Genomic DNA, 16,556 nt, shown 5'->3' on the forward strand with positions numbered 1-16,556 from the left:
TATCAGGGCACAAGCGTCGGGATAAGGTTTGTTCATTAACGCTCCGCCAGCGGCAGCGTCAATAGACATTTTCGTGTTGTAATGGAGTCCATTATAGAAGGTGTGTATGATTAACCATTGCTCTAGGCCATGGTGCGGACTGGCTTTCAAAAGTTCTTTATATCTTTCCCAGGCATCAAAGAGTGATTCGCCTTGGTTTTGAGTGAAACTAGTGATCAGGTTCCTAAGGACAACGGTCTTACTAGGTGGGAAATATCTAGCAAGAAAGGCTCTCCTAAGGTCTTCCCAAGTTGTTATTGAGTTGGTTGGAAGGGCGTCTAGCCAGTCATGGGATTTACCTCTAAGGGAGAAAGGAAACAATCTTAAGCGGATGGCTTCGGGTGTGGCTCCATTCGCCTTAAGGGTGTCAGCTAACTGGATAAACACTTTTAGGTGTTGATTCGGGTTCTCTGTAGTGAGATCAGCGAATTGGTTTTGTTGAACCAGTTGAAGTAATGAGAGCTTAAGTTCAAAATTGATGGTTGTTATAGCGGGGGTTACGATACTAGAACTGGCCTCCTCATTAAATGGATGAGAAAACTCTTTAAGCGGTCTTTGGTTACGGTCTTCAGCCATAGCTTTCCTTAATTTAAGGATAAACAGACATGCTCGGGCGTAACGTTTGGGTTCCACTAAAGGGTTTAATAGGTTACCAGTGCTACGATTTCTACGCATCTACCTACTAGAATAGCCTTAGTCTAAACGGGATAACAATAGGGTACAAATTTTGACGAAGTTGTTCCCCGGCAACGGCGCCAAAAACTTGATGGGTCTGTAACATATAGCCTAAATATAGTACTGCAAGTGCACAGCCTATCGAAGTAATATATAAGATTATCGAACCACAGAGACCAATCGTCAATCTATCAACACTATTGCTAAGGTGCTTATCTAAGGTGAAACAGGAATATTGTTGTGAGTGCAGTGTAACAAGGTAAGTGAGCAAAGTGAATAACAGTTTAAAGCGACAGGTTGGAATGTAAATCATGAAACCAGACTATGATCCAGGCATGCATAAGTGAAACGACTCATGGGGCAGTATTTTCTATTCGTAGCAAAGAATCAATTTAACAGAAACTTGTAGCTTTTGGCTACCAAGAACCGAATTTACTCTTTAATTTAACTTCCTTTATTGTCACACATAAAGGGTGCCTTCCGCGTTAAAGCAGTAAATCTATTTTTAAGAAATTGATAGTTTTGACTTAAAAGAAAAGTGATTTTACTTGGAAAGATTAACTTAAAGAGACTCTTGGCTTTTGACCAAGAGTCAGATTTCAAACCTACAAACGCGTCCGAAAATAGTTTCAAAATCGTTTTCTAAAAAGAGTTAATGATTCCTATTTAACCAACCAAATCACTTTCGTTCTTTTGTTTGGTTAAATAATAATAATCAAGTCATATCTTTTATATGGACGGCTTTCGATCTTACCCAATAAACATTTAAGCACAATTTGACTTAAGTTAAAAGTAAAACATCCCCAGAGTATTTCCACTAAAATGACAATTAGAACACAGACATGATGACAATCATTACATTCAAACCTTTATAATTTAGCCAGACATAGTAATTGCGATAACACATGTAGACTATGGTAAGTGCGAGTAATAAAAGGGTGCGAGTCTATAAATCGTGTAGACTATGGTAAGAGCATTTAAAGTGTATAACACATGTAGACTATGGTAAGAGCATTTAGAGTCTATAAAACTTGTAGACTATGGTAAGAGCAAGAAAATAAATAAAGCAAGTAAATTGAACCTTACTTCGATCAGAGATTGAATCTTGATACAAAGTGAAGGCTGGTATGATAAACTTCAAACAAAGTGCTCCAAGACTCGATTACAACTCAATCTACACCGTAGTAACTCCCCAATGTGAAGAGGTTACTACTTTATAGAAACTAATAGCATATGGCTTAAGTTTGTACTAAGCTTGGATAAAGAACCGAAAATGAAAAAACTAAACTATATATAGTGCATTCTGGATCAGCGTAAGGACATGAGTGCCCCTCAACTCCTTTTGAGCGGGAACCTTTTTGTGAAGGCCACGGGCGCGGCAGCTCCACCATGGGCGCGGGTGTGGTGATGAGTAACTGATGGGATCGTGTGATCGTGGCAGTTGGCTTCATGAAGGAGTGGGCATGTCATAGCATTCTCTATCGTCGGCGCGGTGCAGGACGCCATAAGTGCAAATCTCTTTGAAAAGCCGTAATTTCCTGGCGTTTTGGCTCGTTTCTTTACTAAAGGCTCTGAAAGGTCTAGAATACTGAAAACAAATGAAATACAAGCATAATACGAGATAATGATAGTAAAAACTAAAGAAAACATGTGATATTCGAGCCATTAACATAGTGCGATTCAGTGTGATCAGCACCCAGAGTCCGGGTACCTAAGATTGGGTCATGCTAGTTTGAGAAAGATCTCTCAGATTACCGTGAGGAGTGATAATCCCTTCTCCTTGCGTAAGCGACACCCTTACCATTTTCTCTTGGTCGTAAGACCTTTTGTTTTTTTCCCCTTTAGGTTTTACTCGATGTTTTCCTTTCCCATCTCTTGGGATAAATAAACAATCAATGGCGACTTCATTGATTTCACTTGATAATTTTGATCCAGTTGTTTCAGGGGCTTGTTCATATTTCGGATGTTCAGACCGACCAGGAAAACCATCACCTGAAGGAGGAGGTATGCATAAGATAAGGATTGGCGATGAACCTTAAGGAGCCTAGTTGGATCTTCAACTCGGCGGAGACTCACAACTCGGCGGGAATACCCAACTTGAAATGGACATCCAAATCGGTTAGTGTCATTAGCCCGGCCAAGACGAACTCACTAGTAGGCATACAAATGTTTTACCCTAGTCGGCCATAACCACCACCTACATATAAAAGACCCCGTCATTATGGGAGTTATAACCCCTTTATGACCGGACGGCGAGGGTTACTATAGTTCGCTCATTATGGAGGGAATCCAAGGTCCCTCCATTAGTGATAGTGATTATGGCTCCAACATCTATAAATAAGGCTTCTGGCCGAAGAATAGAAAGGACGCATTCGATCTTGAACTCGCACTACTTGTATTGCTCAAACCCCTAAAGTTAAACACTACAGATTCCTGCGTGACCTCGCCGAAATCTTCTTCCGGATGGTAATCAAAAGTGTTATAAAGGAACAGTTCTATTCAAGAAAAAATACACAATAGCTTAACCCAAATCTCAATCTCAATCTTCAGTTTGAACATTATCACCACATCTCTACACTTTGATCAACAAAAATTATTATGTGTATTTGATGATGGATGCATGAGAGAATGAAGTTGATGAGTTCAATGTGTATATCTTTCTCTTTTTCTTGTTGTAAATTCCAAATGATGAAAACTAGTTAATATATGTGTTACCCAATAACCAATGACCACATAGCATAGCAGAAAATCTATGTCAAACAGTGAACAGTCGACCATTACAGTAATTCCAGTCGACGCGAGCAATCCTGAGGCAAGTGGGATGAAATTTCAAACAATGATGCATTGAACGTTGTAGGGCATGCGTCGACCCAAGCTGTAAATGTTTAACTTCCATTATAAGTCGACTAGATGGGTTGACGTGAGCGGTCCCGAGGTTAGTCGAAATGACCATGCGTCGTCCGCTGCAGGGCATGCGTCGACGCATAAAGTAAATTCTCAACTCCCAGTTTTAAGTCGACTAGAGGGTTCGAAGCGAGCAGTCTTGAGCTTGTCCCAATTTTTTTCTTCAAAGTCGACGTACACAGTACTTGAGTCAACGCATGCAGGTAGTTCTTCTAAAAATTCTTGCTTTCAAAGACTTTCATGAAGCCTACTCAAATCAATAAGTTTTGACATCATTAAAACAAGGATAGAGATTCATTGCCCTCACATACTCCCCCTTTTTCATGATGGAAAAACCTTAATTAACCTCAAGCTACTTTTATACTCAGTTTATTGAATATTCTCCCCCTGAATTTGTGCATCTCGTAAAGTACCAAAATCTGCAACAAAATCAGCATCTTGCTCACGCACTTATCTTGCTGTCTTCTTCCCCCCCTTTGACAACATCAAAAAGAGAAAAGCACATGGTTAAACGTAACACAAACATATCAAATAGCATAATCATTTTCTACTAAGCAACTTAAAACACTAACAACGATTCACATAAAATGAAGCTAGTGCAAAACATATAATGGTGAAATCAAGTAAACAACATCATGAAGTGCATTACATAACAGATGTTCAAAATTTAAATGCAAGAATAACAAAGTACGTTGTTAACAATAGGAAATTGCGGATACATAACAAATACATGAAGATAAAAGCTACAGTGTGTGTTGACTGCAAAGAGTCTTAGGTCAACTCATGCAGTCAAAAAGTCAATATTTATCCGATTTCATGTTATGTGAGCTCATTTCTACATTAAATAGCAAGCCTATGTGAAAAAAATTTATCATAAAAGAAACAAACACAAATATCAATGCAAGTTTACTGTTTACGCATGATCAAGAGTAGAGATTTTGATAGGAAAGACATTACCTTGATGAAGATATTATGTGACACATTGCCCTCACTAAACACTTATAAACTATATTGTAAGTAAGACATGAGAGTACAAGCATAAATATGGCCAATGCAACTCATTTATGTTGCATACTATTCGATATATCAAGAACACCTAGTTCCATACGGATGTGGAAGAACGGTTCAGTTGCAAGTGGTTTTGTAAAGATATCGGCAAACTGTGTTTGCTGTCAACATGCTCAAACACGACGCCACCCTTCTCTGCATCATCCCTAAGGAAATGATGCCTAATTTTGATATGTTTTGTGCGTGAGTGCAGAACCGAATTTTTGGTTAGATTAATGGCAATTGTATTGTCACAAAAAGTAGGAATACGTTTCTGTTTAATATGGCAGTCGAGAAATTGTTGTTTGAGCCATAAAATCTGAGCACAACAATTTCTGGATGCGATGTATTCCGCCTCGGCAGTTGACAAAGCAACAAAAACTTGCTTTTTGCTTTGCCAACTTACTAAGGAGTTTGAAAAGAAGTGACATGTCACACTAGTGCTCTTCCTATCCGATTTGAAACTGGAAAATTTGGAATCGAAATAGCCAACAAAAGAGCAATCAGTTCCCTCGGAGAACCAAAGCCCATATTTTGAAGTACCACAAAGGTGTTAGAACAAGAAATGTTCTGATCAATATTCTTAGTTTTGATGATAACATTAAGTATGAATTTTGTATAAGACAATGTGGTACTCTAATCCTTTACGTTTTCCATTTCAGGAAAAGTATAAAAGAGTATGCACAAATCAGCGTTCAGAAGCACTTACCTAGAAGTTCTATGATATATGGTGTAAGTGGAAACAAGAGAATAGGCATAGGCTTTGAGGGTGAAACCCCATATAAACTTGAACCTATTGATGAGATGATTATCAAATACAAACCTTTGTATGATCAGTTCAAGTATGGCCATTCTCATGATATCAAACACACATCACACTCTAAGAGTTTCCATATAACACACACAAAGAAATATGTTGTTGCACACTCTGGAAAATCTTATGGAAAATCTTATGATAAATCTCAGTTCAATCAAAACTTGAGAAGGACTAACCCCAAAGGACCCAAAAGAATGTGGGTACCTAAGGATAAGATAATTCTTGTTGCACATCTCCTTCAAAGCTCAAAAGACAAACATGTCATGGTACCTGGACTCTGGGTGCTCACGTCACATGACGGGAAGAAGGTCTATGTTCCAAGATCTGGAACTTAAATCTGCTGGAGAAGTAAAGTTTGGAGGGAATCAGAAGGGCGAAATCATTGGCTCGGGAACCATATGTATTGGTATTTCTCCCTCTATAACTAATGTTCTTTTAGTAGATGTATTAGCTCATAACTTATTGTCCATAAGTCAATTAAGTGACAATGGTTATGACATAATCTTTAATCAAAAGTCTTGTAAAGCTATTAGTCAGAAGGATGGCTCAATCCTATTTACAGGCAAGAGAAAGAACAACATTTACAAGATTGATCTTTCAGATCTTAAGAACCAAAAGGTTACTTGCCTTCTGTCTGTTAATGAAGAGCAGTGGGTCTGGCACATAAGATCTGGTCAGAGGACTCCCTAATCTGAAATATAAATCAGATGCTCGTTGTGAAGCATGTCAGAAAGGGAAGTTTTCAAAACCAGCGTTTAAATCTAAAATTGTTGTCTCTTCCTCTAGGCCTTTAGAACTTTTGCACATTGATCTTTTTGGCCTAGTCAAAACAGCATCAATCAGAGGCAAGAAATATTGATTGGTCATTGTAGACGACTATAGCAGATGGATTTGGGTAAAGTTCTTAAAACACAAGGATGAGTCACATTTTGTGTTCTATGACTTCTATAATCAGATTCAATATGAAAAGGAATGTAAAATCATAAAAGTCAGAAGTGATCATGGTGGTGGATTTGAGAACAGATTCTTTGGAAGTTATTTCAGAGAAAATGGTATTGCCCATGATTTCTCTTGTCCTAGAACTCCACAGCAAAATGAAGTTGTAGAACGAAAGAATAGGACTCTACAAGAAATGGCCAAAACCATGATCAATGAGACTAATATGGCTAAGCATTTCTGGGTAGAAGCAATTAACACAGCTTGTTATATTTAGAATAGAATCTCCATAATACCTATTCTAAATAAGACTCCTTATGAATTGTGGAATAACAGAAAGCCCAGCATTTCATATTTCCATCCATTTGGATGTATTTGTTATATTCTAAATACTAAAGATCATCTGAACAAGTTTGATTCTAAAGCTCAGAAGTGTTTTCTACTTGGATATTCTGAACGCTCAAAAGGCTACAGAGTATACAATACTAAAACTCTGGTAGTTGAGGAATCAATCAATATCAGATTTGATGATAAGCTTGGCAATGAAAAGCCAAAGCAGTTTGAGAATTTTGCAGATATAGATATCACTAACTCAGGTCATGATGCAGAAGATCAAGTTGTAGCGTCTTTAGAGAATCTCAGAATATCTGAAGAGCCAACACTCAAAAGATCTTCTAGACTCAACTCTGCTCATCCAGAAGATGTGATTATTGGAAAGAAAGATGATCCCATCAGAACCAGAGCATTCCTGAAGAACAATGCATAATGTCAATTTGGTCTAGTGTCTTTGATTGAGCCAACTTCTGTTGATCAAACTCTGGAAGATGCTGACTGGATAATTGCCAACTTTACAAGGAATGATGTTTGGCATTTGGTTCCTAGACCTAAAGGAATGATGTTTGGGATTTGGTTCCTAGACCTAAAGGATTCAATATCATTGGAACAAAATGGGTCTTCAGAAACAAGCTGAGTGAGAAAGGTGAAGTCATCAAAAACAAAGCCAGACTGGTTGCTCAGGGCTATAGTGAGCAAGAAGGTATTGACTAAACAGAAACCTTTGCACCAGTGGCCAGGTTAGAATCTATTCGTTTATTAATTTCTTTTGCCACTCAAAATAACATCACTCTGTATCAGATGGATGTTGAGAGTGCGTTTTTTAATTTTTATATAGATGATGAAGTTTATGTCCACCAACCTCCTGGTTTTGAAGACTCTAAGTCTCCAAAACATGTTTTTAAACTAAAGAAATCACTATACGGTTTGAAGCAAGCTCCCAGAGCTTGGTATGAAAGATTAAGTTCTTTCCTTCTAGATAATGGTTTCACAAGAAGAAAAGTAGACACAATTCTCTTCTGTAAAACCTTTAAAAAGGATATTTTAATTTGTCAAATTTATGTTGATGATATTATTTTTGGAACATCTAATGCTACACTTGGAAAGGAGTTTCCTAAGTCTATGCAGGCAGAATTTGAGATGAGCATGATGGGAGATCTAAAGTACTTCCTAGGCATTCAGATCAATCAATCTTCTGAAGGAACTTATGTTCATCAGACTAAGTATGTCAAAGAGCTTATGAAGAAGTTCAATTTGTCTGAAAGTAAAGAAGCAAAAACTCCAATGCATCCAACTTGCGTATTAGGTAAGGATGAGGTAAGCGAGAAGGTAAATCAGAAGATCTATAGAGGTATGATAGGATCTCTTCTCTATCTAACTGCTTCTAGACCTGATATTTTATTTAGTGTATGCTTGTGTGCTAGATTCCAATCAGATCCTAGAGAGTCTCACTTAACTGCTGTTAAGGGAATTCTTAGGTATCTGAAAGGTACTACTAATGTTGGTTTAGTCTACAGAAGATCTGAAGAATACAACTTAGTAGGCTATTGTGATGCTGATTACGCTGGAGATAGAGTTGAAAGGAAAAGTACTTCTGGAAGCTGTCAGTTTCTGGAAAGAAATCTGATCTCCTGGTACAGCAAGAAGCAAGCCACAATTGCACTATCTACTACAAAAGTAGAATACGTAGCTGCTGCTGGATGTAGTACACAGATGCTTTGGATGAAAAGTCAGCTAGAAGACTATCAGATATATGAGAGTAACATTCCTGTATTCTGTGATAATACTTCTGCTATTTGTTTATCTAAGAATCCTATTCTACATTCTAAAGTTAAACATATAGAGATTAAACATCACTTTATTAGGGACTATCTTTACAAAACCCCTTGCTGAAGATAGGTTTAAGTTCATTCTGAAGAACATTGGTATGGATTTATGCCCAGAATGAAGGTATTGAGAAGATTTGATAAATGGATTAGATTTGAAATGTTTATTTATTTTCTTATCAGATGTTCTAGTTATGTATGATCATTTAGACACTCTGATTCTGTTATTGCTAACGTTTCATATGTCTAAGTATGATACAGAACTTCTGTTAAAGCAAAACAGCTGTCACCAGCTATTCTAGATGGTGACCACGTGTTCATTCTGAAGGGACAAGCATGCGTGCAGTTGATGAGACGCCGCCCTAGGTAACTGTGCAAATCTTTTCAAATCTCACGCTATCTCCACTAACGTCTCTCAACATTAAATGTGATTGATTCTTTGCATTCTGTAACTGCTCTCATTCAGAATTTCATTGCATTTTGTTTTCACATACGTGTCTATTTAAACACATCTCATATTCATTTTATCCTTTTTCAAGCATTCATCATCTCTTGTTATATGCATTTTTGTCTTCTCTTCTCTCTTTTCAAAAACCCTAAAGTTACGAAACCCAAAAATCTCAAGTGTTCTTCAATGGTGTCTTCATCTAAGCAACAAGTTGGTTCGTCTTCTCAACAACAAGAGCAAGATCAACAGCAACAACAGAATGTTCCACAGAAGACCTGTCTGATTCCTATGGATGAATTAGAAGTTCTTGCTGAAATGATGGTCGATTTTGATAATCTGGAAGAACATGACATTCATTTGAAGGACAATATGATATTTCAGGGTTGGGAAGCGTTCTTCTCCCGTCTGTGTGGACCAATTTACCCAAATTTGGTCAAAGAGTTTTGGGTTCATGCCTCAATTATGTCAAAAGCAATTATGTCCTTTGCTCATGGTGAAGAAATCTCCATCACTGAAAATCTTATCAGAAGATTATTTGGCCTAGAAAATGTTGAAGGTGCTTCTGGAGCCATAATTGGAAGAACAGACTGGGACGCTGTTTATGCAGAAATCTTCAAGTCTGGGAAAGAGTCTACATTAATCAAGGAATTGAAGGATCCCTACAGAATCTAGGCTAAGATCCTTTTGGGTTGCATCTACCACAGTAAGGCAACTATTTCTCCAAACTATGTCAACAAGGACCAACAGTACATTCTGTACTGTATTGGTAACCAAGAGAAGGTGGATCTTCTTTTCATAATCTTTAACCACATGTGGAACCATGTGAGGGACTCTAGAGAAGCAGTCAGATTGAAGAATCCCAAGTTCAGAAGAAACATAATTCTATTTGGAAGGAAAATTACAGATCTTCTAGTTGAAACTGGATTGGTTGGTGATCTAGAAAAAGATGGAGTTATCAAGGATCTGTATGCAACGAGTGGAAGCACTATGAATGCTCACACTCTGAAAAAGATGAGTTTAATAGACACTGTTGGTGCTACTCCCAGAGTGGACCATGAAGTTTTGTCCAAAAGAGCTCCTGCTCTGGTTGATTTTGAACTGTTTTAAAAAATGAGCATCCTAACATTGTTGTCAACTATCTGAAACTATGTAAAGAGGAAGGCTCTGCATATGATCCTATGTGGATAAGCAAGCAAAAGGCTCTCACTACAACTGATCTAGTACCAGAAACAGAGGAACAGAAAAAGAAGAAGAAAAGAAAGTAAGACCAGAAAGAAGGAAAGAAGGAAAAGAAAGAGAAGAAAGAGCAGACAGAAGTTCAAGAAGAAAATCAAGAAAAACGAGAAGAGAAGAAGAAAGAAAAGAAAAGGAGAAAAAGAGGAAGACTGTTGGAGATGGACCTTCCAAGCCTTAGAAGAAGAAAAAATCTTTAGGTATTTCTATCTCTGAGCGTGTTTCTGCTCCTGTTTTAATTTCTAAACATGTATCAACAGAAGCTCCACCATTAAAATCACCAGAAAAAGCCCCAGAAAATCCTCCTCCATCCACCAAAATTTCTAACCTTCCATCTTCTGCTTCCCCCATGTCTAAAGGCAAAGAGCCTATTCTTGATTCTGAAACAATTCTTGAACCAACACCTCTAAACACCATTCTTCTAGAAAAATATACACCTTCTGAAACTCAACCCCCTCCTTCTGAATCTCAACCACAATCCACTCCTTAAACTTCTGACCCCCAACCTGCAGTTGACATTCTAGTTTTCTTCAACCTCCCCTCTCGAGAATCATCCTTTTCTGACTCATTCATTCGTCTCATGAACACCTTTAAACCCCAGAATCCATCCTCTGACCGCATTGTCATAGTCTTAGACTCTGACAATGAAGTTGAATCCTCCCTTCTACTATCCTCTTCAAACACTTCGTTTATGCTTGATAGAGAACCTGAACCTTATGCCCTCTTCAACCCAGAAAAACCAATTTCCATCCTCAACCCAAGATCTCCAATTTCTCCAATCAGAACCAACCCTCCAAAACCTTCTGTTGATGTACGTTTTGAATCATTAAAATATAAGGTCAGAACAGGGTTAGACATTTTGAAGGTTGCTCATGATTCCAAGCTGGATCATGTAGCTGCTAGAAAGCTGTGGAAAGCTTTTGCTGATGAAGTGCAGGCAGAGTTTCTGGATCTCCAGAAGGATTGTCTGGATGATGCTCCTGGTCCTGCTGGACTGGCTTTGGAGTACATTGCTGGCATCTACTATCATTTAATCACTGACTGGAGGCCTCTGGAAGAGAAGCCTTTCATTGATGAAATGGAAGTGGATAAATCCTTGGATCAGGTTGTCTGGACTCCTTCTCCGTATAAAGTTCTGACTGGAGATTTTCAGTTTCTGTTCAACTGGTTCCGGGAGAACCCTTTGGAAGAAAATCCTGACATGGTGTATCTTGTCATTGAGTATCCTCCAAAAGAAGAAGCTGCAGAAGAATGACAAGCTGAACAACATCAAGCTGAAGAGACTCAAGCTCAAGAAACTCCTGTTGAAGTGGAACCCATTGCTGAAAATCAAATGATTCAAGCTTCTGATATTCCTACTTTTTCTGCTAGTCCTTCTAGTTCTGTTCTGTTTGAAACTCTGAAGGAACTACAACAAAATCAAGCTTCCTTGGCTAGTCGTCTGGACAATCAAGATGACACCAATGAGGAATTCGGAACTTGGATGCAGAGACAGGAAGATTCCTCTAAGAAGCAAGCTGAAGACACTGCTGAGATTAAGAGCCTTCTGGCAGCTTTAGCCTCTCTAAGCTTAACAATCATAGTCTGTGTCTTGTGTCTTAGTTAGTTTTCTTTGTTTTTGCATCTGTTTTGCTGCATCTGCTTTGTACTCCCTTCTGATTAATCGATGAAATATATTTCTCTCTTCATTTTTTTTGTATTTCATCTGAATCTTTTATACATTTTGATGTTTTGACAAAAAGGTGGAGAAGTGTTCTAATTGAATTGATTTATAATATCAGTTGTTGGGCTTAAGTCTCAACATTCCTAACAATTATATTGCAAGTTTTCTGTCTCTGATAGTTTTGCAAGAATGTGATACTATGAACAAGCTCAATATGAGGAGAAGCAAATATGAGGAGAAGCATATGTGAAGAAAGTCTCTCAAAGAGTTGAAGCAATCAAGCTTAATGTTCTGATACATAAAGTTTCAAGCTCTTATACAAGCTACGCTTTAAAGTGCTCTGATACAATCCTTGCTCTGATTGCTCCCATACAAGAAGTCTCAAGATCAGAAAGAAGCTATGCTATTATACAAGAAATTTTATGCTTTGATACAAGCAAGCCTTCTTGATTCTATGATAAAACCAAAGTGATCTCAAAGAGAAATTCAAAGCTCTGAAGCTGTCCATTGGAAGCTCTGAAGTGAAGCTCTGAATAATCTGAAGTTTAAAGTTCAACGTGAAAGCCTCAACAGAAATGGAAAAATACTCAGGGAAGTCTTTTATTTATAAAATCTTCTAGTATTAATTTCAGGGGGAGATTGTTAATCCCAGGGGGAGACATATTCACACACTCTGATTAATATGATTTATGCTATATCTGTGTATTGTCTTTTTCATCTGATATTCTGGATACAAATTCATATCAATTTTGTATGTTTTTGTCATCATCAAAAAGGGGGAGATTGTTAGAACAAGAAATGTTCTGATCAATATTCTTAGTTTTGATGATAATATTATATATGAATTTTGTATAAGAGAATGTGGTACTCTAATTATTCACGTTTTCCATTTCAGGAAAAGTATAAAAGAGTATACACAAAATCAACGTTCAAAAGCACTGACCTTGAAGTTCTGGATGGCTTCATCAGAACATGGTCTGGCAGACATCAGAAGATGGTCCTGCAGAATCAGAACATGAATTGGAAAGCATCAGAAGATGGCATTCAGAAGTAAAGCTCTGAAGATCAGATGGTATCACGCTTATAGCACTTCTCAAGTCTGAAGACAAAAGTTGCATCTGCTCCAAAGCTGAAGACTCTGATATTCAAATGTCCATTCTACATATTCTAAGTCCAGAAGCAAGTACAAGTAGAAAAGGCTATAACATCAAATCTCTGACTGACAAAAGGAACGTTAGAAGCTACAAAAGGAAAAGTCAGTAAAAGCAGTGAAAGCATGGCTCGAGGTAGTTGACAAAAGTGTGAAACATTAAATGCAGCAGTGTACTATTCACGCAAAGCATTAAATGCTCCCAACGGTCATTTCCTCCAGCGCCTATAAATAGAAGTTCTGATTTATAAGCAACAAGAACTCTTGCGCAAAAGAACCAAAACGCCGTCAAACTGAAATCAAAGAAGAGCAAAGAAAAACTTCATCTTCAACCTCACAACTTTGTAATATTTTAGTGAGTGTTACGAACTGGAACTTAAGAGAAATATCACTTGGTGATTACCGCTTTCTTAGAAGCAAATTAAACTCTTGTAATATTTATTTTACATTGATTGTAAAAGGATTTCCTAGAGTAATCAAGTTGTGATCTGTAGACTCTAGAAGACTTAGAGGGTATCTAAGTGGAGAACCACTGTAATCATTTTGATTAGTGGATTAAATCCTCAGTTGAGGTAAATCACCTTGTCAGGGGTGGACTGGAGTAGTTTAGTTAACAACGAATCAGGATAAAAATAATTGTGTTATTTATTTTTATCTACCATTTTTGAGAAAGAACCCTTATTCAATCCCCCCTTTCTAAGTGTTTTTCACTCCTTCTGAGGAATCAATGAAATTTTGAGAGAAAAATCTGAATATTTGTGATGAGTTTGTTACAAAATCTGAATTTGGAAAGATTTTGAGTAATGGATCCGTGTGAACTTCTGTAATGAATTCTTAGCCTTTGATAAAACTGAGTGGATGGTTGAGGTTGATTTGGATGAATTGTGTTATGAATTTGAAAGTGAAATTTTATGGATATTTGGATGAACGAAAAAACGTGAACTACCCTTGGCTCAAAACGTGACCTCTCCTCTTGCTGGAAATCGTGACTTTGTTTTTGAAAGGACCCATTTGACCTTTTTGCAATTTCTATTTTTTGTCATAAAAAATCAAAGGAAATATTAGTGATAGAAATAATAAAATAAAAATGGTTAATAACAATTGGAATAAAAAATAAGAATAAGAAAAGAAAGTGATTTTATATTAAAAATTAATCTAATTTTAATAATAATTCAAATTAAAAAGATATTTCAATTTTGAACTAAAATCAAAATTAAGACTAAAAATTAGTATAAAATTATAAAATGATGGAGAATGGAACTCTAAACCTTCCATTTTGAATGGAATCGAAACGTTGACTTTTATGTTTAACCTTTTCGAATCATTTCATGATGCTTGATATTCGTGATTCAGTCCTTGTTTGATAAAAACAAAAGAGGAGCAAGACATATTTTTGTAATTTTGATTAAGAGTTAGTAAACATAGAGCATAATATGACGAAATTTAATGATGCGAATGAGATGGAATCTTAGGGTAAAAATCAGGGTGCAACAGCCCCCCAATCTTGTGTCTCGAAGGGAAGAATAGTTTGGTCCGTCAAGAATTTGTTTCGGGCGGGTCTGGCAAGTCAACTATCGGGTCCATCCAACGGTTTATAAGAGAATTTTCCTTTGAGTGTGTCAGGGTATTTCCCTTACTTATTACCACATTTATTTTCTCAAATGGCGCTAATAATGATGAGCACTTATGGGTAACATAAACTTGCTTTATTAATCCTCTAAACCTGATTTTAAATTTTTCAAAATGTTTGCCCTACCTTTTTCCCTCTTGCAATTTTCAGGTATTTCCTCCCAAATCTTGCATAGGAGTGTTTTCCTTCGTTCCAGCTTTCTCCATCAGGTGTTTTTCTCTCCATTTTTTTAATCCTTTCCTTTCATCATGGTTATTATTAGAGAGTGTGATGAGACGGGAAATATTGTTGTTCCCTAAACCGCTGGAGAGAGAAAAACTTTCTGGAAGTAATGTATGGATTAGTGTAAGGGTCATATGAGTCAGATTGAATTCAACCAAATTATTTATGAAGTGTACAATGACCTTTATGAATCTTTTAGCGACACTGCCTCAGAATCTAGGTCGTCAGGTTCAGTAGAGGTTCTAATAGAAATGAAAGGATTTTTTATCGATGCAGAAGTGTTGATGTAACTCGGTGGGAGAACTGACTTTTAATTTTGCAAACAATGTTGCGGTGTGCAAGAGTCTCCACCGACTTTTATTTCATCCAATAACTCGGAAGGGCAAAATGAACAGAAAAAGACCTTTTAAGAAAACGGGCTCGGGGGTAGATTATGAAAAGGGAAGGTATTAGCATCCTTTTCATCCGTAGTTATCTACGGGATCTTAATTTGCTTAGCTCATGTTTGTTTGTTTATTTTGAAAAGAATTTTAAGGACTTTAGCTTAAAAGCGTAGCCTTAGTCTTTGAAAAGAGAGGTGCGAAAAGCTCTTTTAATTGAGCAAACAAATTAAGAACACTACCCTAAGTTTGGTCTTTTTCTATGATTTTTGCTCTCCTAAGAGAGATAGGGCTATCCTTACCATTCGAGGTAGGTAGTCCTAATGATTGGATGTGCGGGACAATCAAAGGATCATCGGAGGTCATTGAAGGCAACAAGTAGAGGTACCTTTAGCAAATTCGAAGGGTTAATCATTGTTTCGTAGGCAACCATTCGAGGGACTAGATCATATAATCATAGGCAAAATCGAGGGTCATCGAGGGACTATGATCTTTGAGGATTTTTAATCGTCAGGACTTTTGCTAATGTGTACCTCTATTATTCGAGGGACCCGACCATTTAATTATTCGTAAGGCAACCAAGAGGGGAGTACCCTAGAAGTGAGTGAGTGCGAGTGTGTTAGATTCGAATATTTTATCTTGTGTTAGTGAGCTAACGTTCAATTATTAGTATTTCCATAAAATCCTATTAGCATACATCTAAGCAGTTTATAGGTGCGGAAAGTAAAAATAGAAAAGAAAATCCTACGCTATTACAAGGCTTCGGGGTGGGGGATACATAACCCAACAAATGGAAATAAAAAAAAAAACAAACCCGAATAAAAATTAAAGCGAAAATAAAAGAACAATATATACAAAATAAAATTATAAGTGTCCGCCAAATAGCCCAACGCTCAAGATGAGAATTCCTCACAAAAATAAAAAAAAGGTGTTAGTACGGATATATATACAATAATCCATGACAAAAATTAATCTAGAAATAAGAATATTAAAATCTAAAAAGGAAATTAAAATCAAAATAAAACTATATATATATATATATATATATATATATATAAATATTTGTTTTTTTTAAGGTTAGTCACTCGCGGGTAGCTTGTGCAGGAAGTCAGTCACGACAGTTGATCGTGCAGTTGTAATCAATTTGGTTATAGTGGATTAAGTCCTCGATTGAGAGAGGCAAAATCACCTAAGGAGGGTGGACTGGAGGTAGCCTTATTGAGAAGGTGAACCAGGATCAAAATGGATGGGTC

General features: G+C 37.1%; 1 non-coding gene and 1 pseudogene across 1 annotated transcript; one reads left to right on the forward strand and one right to left on the reverse strand.

Moving 5' to 3' along the window:
• LOC131659247 (uncharacterized) overlaps positions 1-16,556 on the reverse strand; it is a 119,742-nt pseudogene that overhangs the window by 60,649 nt on the left and 42,537 nt on the right.
• On the forward strand, positions 125-231 carry LOC131593795 (small nucleolar RNA R71). The gene has a single exon (XR_009281175.1). It is a non-coding gene; the product is annotated as a small nucleolar RNA R71 (small nucleolar RNA).

Source organism: Vicia villosa, linkage group LG3, assembly GCF_029867415.1.
Source record: "Vicia villosa cultivar HV-30 ecotype Madison, WI linkage group LG3, Vvil1.0, whole genome shotgun sequence".
In the NCBI taxonomy this organism is placed as follows: domain Eukaryota; kingdom Viridiplantae; phylum Streptophyta; class Magnoliopsida; order Fabales; family Fabaceae; genus Vicia; species Vicia villosa.